Raw genomic sequence first — 12082 nt, 5'->3', positions numbered from 1 at the left:
CACTGTCGTTTTTTTTTTCGGGCCAAATTTTTGAGTTTCGATATCTCAGCTCTGGAAGGGGCTAAAGCCTCCATTTTTGCACTCAGGTCTAAGTCTCATGGCCCTCTATCAGAATCCAGAGTTTTGGAAAGATTGGAGAAACTTAATTTTTCGCCCAAAAAAAAAAACGTAAGGGGTACCACTGTCGTTTTTTTTTCGGGTCGAATTTTTGAGTTTCGATATCTCAGCTCTGGAAGGGGCTAGAGCCTCCATTTTTGCACTCAGGTCTAAGTCTCATGGCCCTTTATCAGAATCCAGAGTTTTGGGAAGATTGGAGAAACTTAATTTTTCGCCCAAAAAAAAAAAAACGTAAGGGGTACCACTGTCGTTTTTTTTTTCGGGCCAAATTTTTGAGTTTCGATATCTCAGCTCTGGAAGGGGCTAGAGCCTCCATTTTTGCACTCAGGTCTAAGTCTCATGGCCCTCTATCAGAATTCAGAGTTTTGGGAAGATTGGAGAAACTTAATTTTTCGCCCCAAAAAAAAAAAAACGTAAGGGGTACCACTGTCGTTTTTTTTTTTCGGGTCGAATTTTTGAGTTTCGATATCTCAGCTCTGGAAGGGGCTAGAGCCTCCATTTTTGCACTCAGGTCTAAGTCTCATGGCCCTCTATCAGAATCCAGAGTTTTGGGAAGATTGGAGAAACTTAATTTTTCGCCCAAAAAAAAAACGTAAGGGGTACCACTGTCGTTTTTTTTTCGGGCCGAATTTTTGAGTTTCGATATCTCAGCTCTGGAAAGGGCTAGAGCCTCCATTTTTGCACTCAGGTCTAAGTCTCATGGCCCTCTATCAGAATTTGGGAAGATTGGAGAAACTTAATTTTTCGCCCAAAAAAAAAACGTAAGGGGTACCACTGTCGTTTTTTTTTTGGGCCGAATTTTTGAGTTTCGATATCTCAGCTCTGGAAGGGGCTAGAGCCTCCATTTTTGCACTCAGGTCCAAGTCTCATGGCCCTCTATCAGAATTTGGGAAGATTGGAGAAACTTAATTTTTGGCCCAAAAAAAAAACGTAAGGGGTACCACTGTCGTTTTTTTTTTTTTCGGGCCGAATTTTTGAGTTTCGATATCTCAGCTCTGGAAGGGGCTAGAGCCTCCATTTTTGCACTCAGGTCTAAGTCTCATGACCCTCTATCAGAATTTGGGAAGATTGGAGAAACTTAATTTTTCGCCCAAAAAAAAAAACGTAAGGGGTACCACTGTCGTTTTTTTTTTCGGGCCGAATTTTTGAGTTTCCATATCTCAGCTCTGGAAGGGGCTAAAGCCTCAATTTTTGCACTCAGGTCTAAGTCTCATGGCCCTCTATCAGAATCCAGAGTTTTGGGAAGATTGGAGAAACTTAATTTTTCGCCCCAAAAAAAACAAAAACATAAGGGGTACCACTGTCGTTTTTTTTTTTCGGGTCGAATTTTTGAGTTTCGATATCTCAGCTCTGGAAGGGGCTAGAGCCTCCATTTTTGCACTCAGGTCTAAGTCTCATGGCCCTCTATCAGAATCCAGAGTTTTGGGAAGATTGGAGAAACTTAATTTTTCGCCCAAAAAAAAAAAACGTAAGGGGTACCACTGTCGTTTTTTTTTCGGGACGAATTTTTGAGTTTCGATATCTCAGCTCTGGAAGGGGCTAAAGCCTCCATTTTTGCACTCAGGTCTAAGTCTCATGGCCCTCTATCAGAATCCAGAGTTTTGGAAAGATTGGAGAAACTTAATTTTTCGCCCAAAAAAAAAAACGTAAGGGGTACCACTGTCGTTTTTTTTTTCGGGTCGAATTTTTGAGTTTCGATATCTCAGCTCTGGAAGGGGCTAGAGCCTCCATTTTTGCACTCAGGTCTAAGTCTCATGGCCCTCTATCAGAATCCAGAGTTTTGGGAAGATTGGAGAAACTTAATTTTTCGCCCAAAAAAAAAAAACGTAAGGGGTACCACTGTCGTTTTTTTTTTCGGGCCAAATTTTTGAGTTTCGATATCTCAGCTCTGGAAGGGGCTAGAGCCTCCATTTTTGCACTCAGGTCTAAGTTTCATGGCCCTCTATCAGAATCCAGAGTTTTGGGAAGATTGGAGAAACTTAATTTTTCGCCCAAAAAAAAAAACGTAAGGGGTACCACTGTCGTTTTTTTTTCGGGCCGAATTTTTGAGTTTCGATATCTCAGCTCTGGAAGGGGCTAGAGCCTCCATTTTTGCACTCAGGTCTAAGTCTCATGGCCCTCTATCAGAATCCAGAGTTTTGGAAAGATTGGAGAAACTTAATTTTTCGCCCAAAAAAAAAAAAACGTAAGGGGTACCACTGTCGTTTTTTTTTCGGGACGAATTGTTGAGTTTCGATATCTCAGCTCTGGAAGGGGCTAAAGCCTCCATTTTTGCACTCAGGTCTAAGTCTCATGGCCCTCTATCAGAATCCAGAGTTTTGGAAAGATTGGAGAAACTTAATTTTTCGCCCAAAAAAAAAAAACGTAAGGGGTACCACTGTCGTTTTTTTTTCGGGTCGAATTTTTGAGTTTCGATATCTCAGCTCTGGAAGGGGCTAGAGCCTCCATTTTTGCACTCAGGTCTAAGTCTCATGGCCCTCTATCAGAATCCAGAGTTTTGGGAAGATTGGAGAAACTTAATTTTTCGCCCAAAAAAAAAAATGTAAGGGGTACCACTGTCGTTTTTTTTTCGGGCCAAATTTTTGAGTTTCGATATCTCAGCTCTGGAAGGGACTAGAGCCTCCATTTTTGCACTCAGGTCTAAGTCTCATGGCCCTCTATCAGAATCCAGAGTTTTGGGAAGATTGGAGAATCTTAATTTTTCGCCCAAAAAAAAAAAACGTAAGGGGTACCACTGTCGTTTTTTTTTCGGGTCGAATTTTTGAGTTTCGATATCTCAGCTCTGGAAGGGGCTAGAGCCTCCATTTTTGCACTCAGGTCTAAGTCTCATGGCCCTCTATCAGAATTTGGGAAGATTGGAGAAACTTAATTTTTCGCCCCCCCCAAAAAAAAACGTAAGGGGTACCACTGTCGTTTTTTTTTTCGGGCCGAATTTTTGAGTTTCGATATCTCAGCTCTGGAAGGGGCTAGAGCCTCCATTTTTGCACTCAGGTCTAAGTCTCATGGCCCTCTATCAGAATTTGGGAAGATTGGAGAAACTTAATTTTTCGCCCAAAAAAAAAACGTAAGGGGTACCACTGTCGTTTTTTTTTCGGGCCGAATTTTTGAGTTTCGATATCTCAGCTCTGGAAGGGGCTAGAGCCTCAATTTTTGCACTCAGGTCTAAGTCTCATGGCCCTCTATCAGAATTTGGGAAGATTGGAGAAACTTAATTTTTCGCCCAAAAAAAAACGTAAGGGGTACCACTGTCGTTTTTTTTTTCGGGCCGAATTTTTGAGTTTCGATATCTCAGCTCTGGAAGGGGCTAGAGCCTCCATTTTTGCACTCAGGTCTAAGTCTCATGGCCCTCTATCAGAATTTGGGAAGATTGGAGAAACTTAATTTTTTTGCCCAAAAAAAAAACGTAAGGGGTACCACTGTCGTTTTTTTTTCGGGCCGAATTTTTGAGTTTCGATATCTCAGCTCTGGAAGGGGCTAGAGCCTCCATTTTTGCACTCAGGTCTAAGTCTCATGGCCCTCTACAAGAATTTGGGAAGATTAGAGAAACTTAATTTTTCGCCCAAAAAAAAAAACGTAAGGGGTACCACTGTCGTTTTTTTTTCGGGCCGAATTTTTGAGTTTCGATATCTCAGCTCTGGAAGGGGCTAGAGCCTCCATTTTTGCACTCAGGTCTAAGTCTCATGGCCCTCTATCAGAATTTGGGAAGATTGGAGAAACTTAATTTTTCGCCCCCAAAAAAAACGTAAGGGGTACCACTGTCGTTTTTTTTTCGGGCCGAATTTTTGAGTTTCGATATCTCAGCTCTGGAAGGGGCTAGAGCCTCCATTTTTGCACTCAGGTCTAAGTCTCATGGCCCTCTATCAGAATTTGGGAAGATTGGAGAAACTTAATTTTTTCGCCCAAAAAAAAAAACGTAAGGGGTACCACTGTCGTTTTTTTTTTCGGGGCGAATTTTTGAGTTTCGATATCTCAGCTCTGGAAGGGGCTAGAGCCTCCATTTTTGCACTCAGGTCTAAGTCTCATGGCCCTCTATCAGAATCCAGAGTTTTGGGAAGATTGGAGAAACTTAATTTTTCGCCCAAAAAAAAAAAAACGTAAGGGGTACCACTGTCGTTTTTTTTTTCGGGCCAAATTTTTGAGTTTCGATATCTCAGCTCTGGAAGGGGCTAGAGCCTCCATTTTTGCACTCAGGTCTAAGTCTCATGGCCCTCTATCAGAATTTGGGAAGATTGGAGAAACTTAATTTTTCGCCCCCCAAAAAAAAAAACGTAAGGGGTACCACTGTCGTTTTTTTTTCGGGCCGAATTTTTGAGTTTCGATATCTCAGCTCTGGAAGGGGCTAGAGCCTCCATTTTTGCACTCAGGTCTAAGTCTCATGGCCCTCTATCAGAATTTGGGAAGATTGGAGAAACTTAATTTTTCGCCCAAAAAAAAAAAAACGTAAGGGGTACCACTGTCGTTTTTTTTTCGGGCCGAATTTTTGAGTTTCGATATCTCAGCTCTGGAAGGGGCTAGAGCCTCCATTTTTGCACTCAGGTCTAAGTCTCATGGCCCTCTATCAGAATTTGGGAAGATTGGAGAAACTTAATTTTTCGCCCAAAAAAAAAATGTAAGGGGTACCACTGTCGTTTTTTTTTCGGGCCGAATTTTTGAGTTTCGATATCTCAGCTCTGGAAGGGGCTAGAGCCTCCATTTTTGCACTCAGGTCTAAGTCTCATGGCCCTCTATCAGAATTTGGGAAGATTGGAGAAACTTAATTTTTCGCCCAAAAAAAAAACGTAAGGGGTACCACTGTCGTTTTTTTTTCGGGCCGAATTTTTGAGTTTCGATATCTCAGCTCTGGAAGGGGCTAGAGCCTCCATTTTTGCACTCAGGTCTAAGTCTCATGGCCCTCTATCAGAATTTGGGAAGATTGGAGAAACTTAATTTTTCGCCCAAAAAAAAAAACGTAAGGGGTACCACTGTCGTTTTTTTTTTTCGGGCCGAATTTTTGAGTTTCGATATCTCAGCTCTGGAAGGGGCTAGAGCCTCCATTTTTGCACTCAGGTCTAAGTCTCATGGCCCTCTATCAGAATCCAGAGTTTTGGGAAGATTGGAGAAACTTAATTTTTCGCCCAAAAAAAAAAAAAACGTAAGGGGTACCACTGTCGTTTTTTTTTTTGGGCAAAATTTTTGAGTTTCGATATCTCAGCTCTGGAAGGGGCTAGAGCCTCCATTTTTGCACTCAGGTCTAAGTCTCATGGCCCTCTATCAGAATCCAGAGTTTTGGGAAGATTGGAGAAACTTAATTTTTCGCCCAAAAAAAAAAACGTAAGGGGTACCACTGTCGTTTTTTTTTCGGGCCGAATTTTTGAGTTTCCATATCTCAGCTCTGGAAGGGGCTAAAGCCTCAATTTTTGCACTCAGGTCTAAGTCTCCTGGCCCTCTCATGAAAATCTAAGTTTCTCCAATCTTCCCAAAACTCTGGATTCTGATAGAGGGCCATGAGACTTAGACCTGAGTGCAAAAATGGAGGCTCTAGCCCCTTCCAGAGCTGAGATATCGAAACTCAAAAATTCGGCCCGAAAAAAAAACGACAGTGGTACCCCTTACGTTTTTTTTTTTTAACGAAAAATTAAGTTTCTCCAATCTTCCCAAATTCTGATAGAGGGCCATGAGACTTAGACCTGAGTGCAAAAATGGAAGCTCTAGCCCCTTCCAGAGCTGAGATATCGAAACTCAAAAATTCGGCCCGAAAAAAAACCGACAGTGGTACCGCTTACGTTTTTTTTTTGGGCGAAAAATTACGCTTCTCCAATCTTCCCAAATTCTGATAGAGGGCCATGAGACTTAGACCTGAGTGCAAAAATGGAGGCTCTAGCCCCTTCCAGAGCTGAGATATCGAAACTCAAAAATTCGGCCCGAAAAAAAAAACGACAGTGGTACCCCTTACGTTTTTTTTTTGGGGGGCGAAAAATTAAGTCTCTACAATCTTCCCAAATTCTGATAGAGGGTCATGAGACTTAGACCTGAGTGCAAAAATGGAGGCTCTAGCCCCTTCCAGAGCTGAGATATCGAAACTCAAAAATTCGGCCCGAAAAAAAAACGACAGTGGTACCCCTTACGTTTTTTTTTTTGGGCGAAAAATTAAGTTTCTCTAATCTTCCCAAATTCTGGTAGGGGGCCATGAGACTTAGACCTGAGTGCAAAAATGGAGGCTCTAGCCCCTTCCAGAGCTGAGATATCGAAACTCAAAAATTCGACCCGAAAAAAAAACGACAGTGGTACCCCTTACGTTTTTTTTTTGGGCGAAAAATTAAGTTTCTCCAATCTTCCCAAATTCTGATAGAGGGCCATGAGACTTAGACCTGAGTGCAAAAATGGAGGCTCTAGCCCCTTCCAGAGCTGAGATATCGAAATTTAAAAATTCGGCCCGAAAAAAAAACGACAGTGGTACCCCTTACGTTTTTTTTTTGGGCGAAAAATTAAGTTTCTCCAATCTTCCCAAATTCTGATAGAGGGCCATGAGACTTAGACCTGAGTGCAAAAATTGAGGCTCTAGCCCCTTCCAGAGCTGAGATATCGAAACTCAAAAATTCGGCACGAAAAAAAAAAACGACAGTGGTACCCCTTACGTTTTTTTTTTGGGCGAAAAATTAAGTTTCTCCAATCTTCCCAAATTCTGATAGAGGGCCATGAGACTTAGACCTGAGTGCAAAAATGGAGGCTCTAGCCCCTTCCAGAGCTGAGATATCGAAACTCAAAAATTCGGCCCGAAAAAAAAACGACAGTGGTACCCCTTACGTTTTTTTTTTTGGGGGCGAAAAATTAAGTTTCTCCAATCTTCCCAAATTCTGATAGAGGGCCATGAGACTTAGACCTGAGTGCAAAAATGGAGGCTCTAGCCCCTTCCAGAGCTGAGATATCGAAACTCAAAAATTCGGCCCGAAAAAAAAACGACAGTGGTACCCCTTACGTTTTTTTTTGGGGGGCGAAAAATTAAGTTTCTCCAATCTTCCCAAATTCTGATAGAGGGCCATGAGACTTAGACCTGAGTGCAAAAATGGAGGCTCAAGCCCCTTCCAGAGCTGAGATATCGAAACTCAAAAATTCGGCCCGAAAAAAAAAACGACAGTGGTACCCCTTACGTTTTTTTTTTTGGGCGAAAAATTAAGTTTCTCTAATCTTCCCAAATTCTGGTAGAGGGCCATGAGACTTAGACCTGAGTGCAAAAATGGAGGCTCTAGCCCCTTCCAGAGCTGAGATTTCGAAACTCAAAAATTCGGCCCGAAAAAAAAAACGACAGTAGTACCCCTTACGTTTTTTTTTTGGGCGAAAAATTAAGTTTTTCCAATCTTCCCAAATTCTGATAGAGGGCCATGAGACTTAGACCTGAGTGCAAAAATGGAGGCTCTAGCCCCTTCCAGAGCTGAGATATCGAAACTCAAAAATTCGGCCCGAAAAAAAAACGACAGTGGTACCCCTTACGTTTTTTTTTTGGGCGAAAAATTAAGTTTCTCCAATCTTCCCAAATTCTGATAGAGGGCCATGAGACTTAGACCTGAGTGCAAAAATTGAGGCTCTAGCCCCTTCCAGAGCTGAGATATCGAAACTCAAAAATTCGGCCCGAAAAAAAAAACGACAGTGGTACCCCTTACGTTTTTTTTTGGGCGAAAAATTAAGTTTCTCCAATCTTCCCAAATTCTGATAGAGGGCCATGAGACTTAGACCTGAGTGCAAAAATGGAGGCTCTAGCCCCTTCCAGAGCTGAGATATCGAAACTCAAAAATTCGGCCCGAAAAAAAAAACGACAGTGGTACCCCTTACGTTTTTTTTGGGGGGGCGAAAAATTAAGTTTCTCCAATCTTCCCAAATTCTGATAGAGGGCCATGAGACTTAGACCTGAGTGCAAAAATGGAGGCTCTAGCCCCTTCCAGAGCTGAGATATCGAAACTCAAAAATTCGGCCCGAAAAAACAACGACAGTGGTACCCCTTACGTTTTTTTTTTTGGGCGAAAAATTAAGTTTCTCTAATCTTCCCAAATTCTGGTAGAGGGCCATGAGACTTAGACCTGAGTGCAAAAATGGAGGCTCTAGCCCCTTCCAGAGCTGAGATATCGAAACTCAAAAATTCGGCCCGAAAAAAAAACGACAGTGGTACCCCTTACGTTTTTTTTTTGGGCGAAAAATTAAGTTTCTCCAATCTTCCCAAATTCTGATAGAGGGCCATGAGACTTAGACCTGAGTGCAAAAATTGAGGCTCTAGCCCCTTCCAGAGCTGAGATATCGAAACTCAAAAATTCGGCCCGAAAAAAAAACGACAGTGGTACCCCTTACGTTTTTTTTTTTGGGCGAAAAATTAAGTTTCTCTAATCTTCCCAAATTCTGGTAGAGGGCCATGAGACTTAGACCTGAGTGCAAAAATGGAGGCTCTAGCCCCTTCCAGAGCTGAGATTTCGAAACTCAAAAATTCGGCCCGAAAAAAAAACGACAGTGGTACCCCTTACGTTTTTTTTTTGGGCGAAAAATTAAGTTTTTCCAATCTTCCCAAATTCTGATAGAGGGCCATGAGACTTAGACCTGAGTGCAAAAATGGAGGCTCTAGCCCCTTCCAGAGCTGAGATATCGAAACTCAAAAATTCGGCCCGAAAAAAAAACGACAGTGGTACCCCTTACGTTTTTTTTTTTGGGCGAAAAATTAAGTTTCTCTAATCTTCCCAAATTCTGGTAGAGGGCCATGAGACTTAGACCTGAGTGCAAAAATGGAGGCTCTAGCCCCTTCCAGAGCTGAGATATCGAAACTCAAAAATTCGGCCCGAAAAAAAAAACGACAGTGGTACCCCTTACGTTTTTTTTGGGGCAAAAAATTAAGTTTCTCCAATCTTCCCAAATTCTGATAGAGGGCCATGCGACTTAGACCTGAGTGCAAAAATGGAGGCTCTAGCCCCTTCCAGAGCTGAGATATCGAAACTCAAAAATTCGGCCCGAAAAAAAAACGACAGTGGTACCCCTTACGTTTTTTTTGGGGGGGCGAAAAATTAAGTTTCTCCAATCTTCCCAAATTCTGATAGAGGGCCATGAGACTTAGACCTGAGTGCAAAAATGGAGGCTCTAGCCCCTTCCAGAGCTGAGATATCGAAACTCAAAAATTCGGCCCGAAAAAAAAACGACAGTGGTACCCCTTACGTTTTTTTTTTTGGGCGAAAAATTAAGTTTCTCTAATCTTCCCAAATTCTGGTAGAGGGCCATGAGACTTAGACCTGAGTGCAAAAATGGAGGCTCTAGCCCCTTCCAGAGCTGAGATATCGAAACTCAAAAATTCGGCCCGAAAAAAAAACGACAGTGGTACCCCTTACGTTTTTTTTTTTTGGGCGAAAAATTAAGTTTCTCTAATCTTCCCAAATTCTGGTAGAGGGCCATGAGACTTAGACCTGAGTGCAAAAATGGAGGCTCTAGCCCCTTCCAGAGCTGAGATTTCGAAACTCAAAAATTTGGCCCGAAAAAAAAACGACAGTGGTACCCCTTACGTTTTTTTTTTTGGGCGAAAAATTAAGTTTTTCCAATCTTCCCAAATTCTGATAGAGGGCCATGAGACTTAGACCTGAGTGCAAAAATGGAGGCTCTAGCCCCTTCCAGAGCTGAGATATCGAAACTCAAAAATTCGGCCCGAAAAAAAAACGACAGTGGTACCCCTTACGTTTTTTTTTTGGGCGAAAAATTAAGTTTCTCCAATCTTCCCAAATTCTGATAGAGGGCCATGAGACTTAGACCTGAGTGCAAAAATGGAGGCTCTAGCCCCTTCCAGAGCTGAGATATCGAAACTCAAAAATTCGGCCCGAAAAAAAAACGACAGTGGTACCCCTTACGTTTTTTTTTGGGGCGAAAAATTAAGTTTCTCCAATCTTCCCAAATTCTGATAGAGGGCCATGAGACTTAGACCTGAGTGCAAAAATTGAGGCTCTAGCCCCTTCCAGAGCTGAGATATCGAAACTCAAAAATTCGGCCCGAAAAAAAAACGACAGTGGTACCCCTTACGTTTTTTTTTGGGCGAAAAATTAAGTTTCTCCAATCTTCCCAAATTCTGATAGAGGGCCATGAGACTTAGACCTGAGTGCAAAAATGGAGGCTCTAGCCCCTTCCAGAGCTGAGATATCGAAACTCAAAAATTCGGCCCGAAAAAAAAACGACAGTGGTACCCCTTACGTTTTTTTTTTTGGGCGAAAAATTAAGTTTCTCTAATCTTCCCAAATTCTGGTAGAGGGCCATGAGACTTAGACCTGAGTGCAAAAATGGAGGCTCTAGCCCCTTCCAGAGCTGAGATTTCGAAACTCAAAAATTCGGCCCGAAAAAAAAACGACAGTGGTACCCCTTACGTTTTTTTTTTGGGCGAAAAATTAAGTTTTTCCAATCTTCCCAAATTCTGATAGAGGGCCATGAGACTTAGACCTGAGTGCAAAAATGGAGGCTCTAGCCCCTTCCAGAGCTGAGATATCGAAACTCAAAAATTCGGCCCGAAAAAAAAACGACAGTGGTACCCCTTACGTTTTTTTTTTTGGGCGAAAAATTAAGTTTCTCTAATCTTCCCAAATTCTGGTAGAGGGCCATGAGACTTAGACCTGAGTGCAAAAATGGAGGCTCTAGCCCCTTCCAGAGCTGAGATATCGAAACTCAAAAATTCGGCCCGAAAAAAAAACGACAGTGGTACCCCTTACGTTTTTTTTTTGGGCGAAGAATTAAGTTTCTCCAATCTTCCCAAATTCTGATAGAGGGCCATGAGACTTAGACCTGAGTGCAAAAATTGAGGCTCTAGCCCCTTCCAGAGCTGAGATATCGAAACTCAAAAATTCGGCCCGAAAAAAAAAACGACAGTGGTACCCCTTACGTTTTTTTTGGGGCAAAAAATTAAGTTTCTCCAATCTTCCCAAATTCTGATAGAGGGCCATGAGACTTAGACCTGAGTGCAAAAATGGAGGCTCTAGCCCCTTCCAGAGCTGAGATATCGAAACTCAAAAATTCGGCCCGAAAAAAAAACGACAGTGGTACCCCTTACGTTTTTTTTGGGGGGGCGAAAAATTAAGTTTCTCCAATCTTCCCAAATTCTGATAGAGGGCCATGAGACTTAGACCTGAGTGCAAAAATGGAGGCTCTAGCCCCTTCCAGAGCTGAGATATCGAAACTCAAAAATTCGGCCCGAAAAAAAAACGACAGTGGTACCCCTTACGTTTTTTTTTTTGGGCGAAAAATTAAGTTTCTCTAATCTTCCCAAATTCTGGTAGAGGGCCATGAGACTTAGACCTGAGTGCAAAAATGGAGGCTCTAGCCCCTTCCAGAGCTGAGATATCGAAACTCAAAAATTCGGCCCGAAAAAAAAACGACAGTGGTACCCCTTACGTTTTTTTTTTTTGGGCGAAAAATTAAGTTTCTCTAATCTTCCCAAATTCTGATAGAGGGCCATGAGACTTAGACCTGAGTGCAAAAATGGAGGCTCTAGCCCCTTCCAGAGCTGAGATATCGAAACTCAAAAATTCGGCCCGAAAAAAAAACGACAGTGGTACCCCTTACGTTTTTTTTTTGGGCGAAAAATTAAGTTTCTCTAATCTTCCCAAATTCTGGTAGAGGGCCATGAGACTTAGACCTGAGTGCAAAAATGGAGGCTCTAGCCCCTTCCAGAGCTGAGATTTCGAAACTCAAAAATTTGGCCCGAAAAAAAAACGACAGTGGTACCCCTTACGTTTTTTTTTTTGGGCGAAAAATTAAGTTTTTCCAATCTTCCCAAATTCTGATAGAGGGCCATGAGACTTAGACCTGAGTGCAAAAATGGAGGCTCTAGCCCCTTCCAGAGCTGAGATATCGAAACTCAAAAATTCGGCCCGAAAAAAAAACGACAGTGGTACCCCTTACGTTTTTTTTTTGGGCGAAAAATTAAGTTTCTCCAATCTTCCCAAATTCTGATAGAGGGCCATGAGACTTAGACCTGAGTGCAAAA

Source organism: Pimephales promelas, chromosome 20 (genome assembly GCF_988280905.1).
Source record: "Pimephales promelas chromosome 20, fPimPro1.hap1.1, whole genome shotgun sequence".
Taxonomy (NCBI): Eukaryota; Metazoa; Chordata; class Actinopteri; order Cypriniformes; family Leuciscidae; genus Pimephales; species Pimephales promelas.
The sequence above is the reverse complement of the archived record's forward strand: the minus strand, read 5'-3'. Positions refer to the sequence as shown.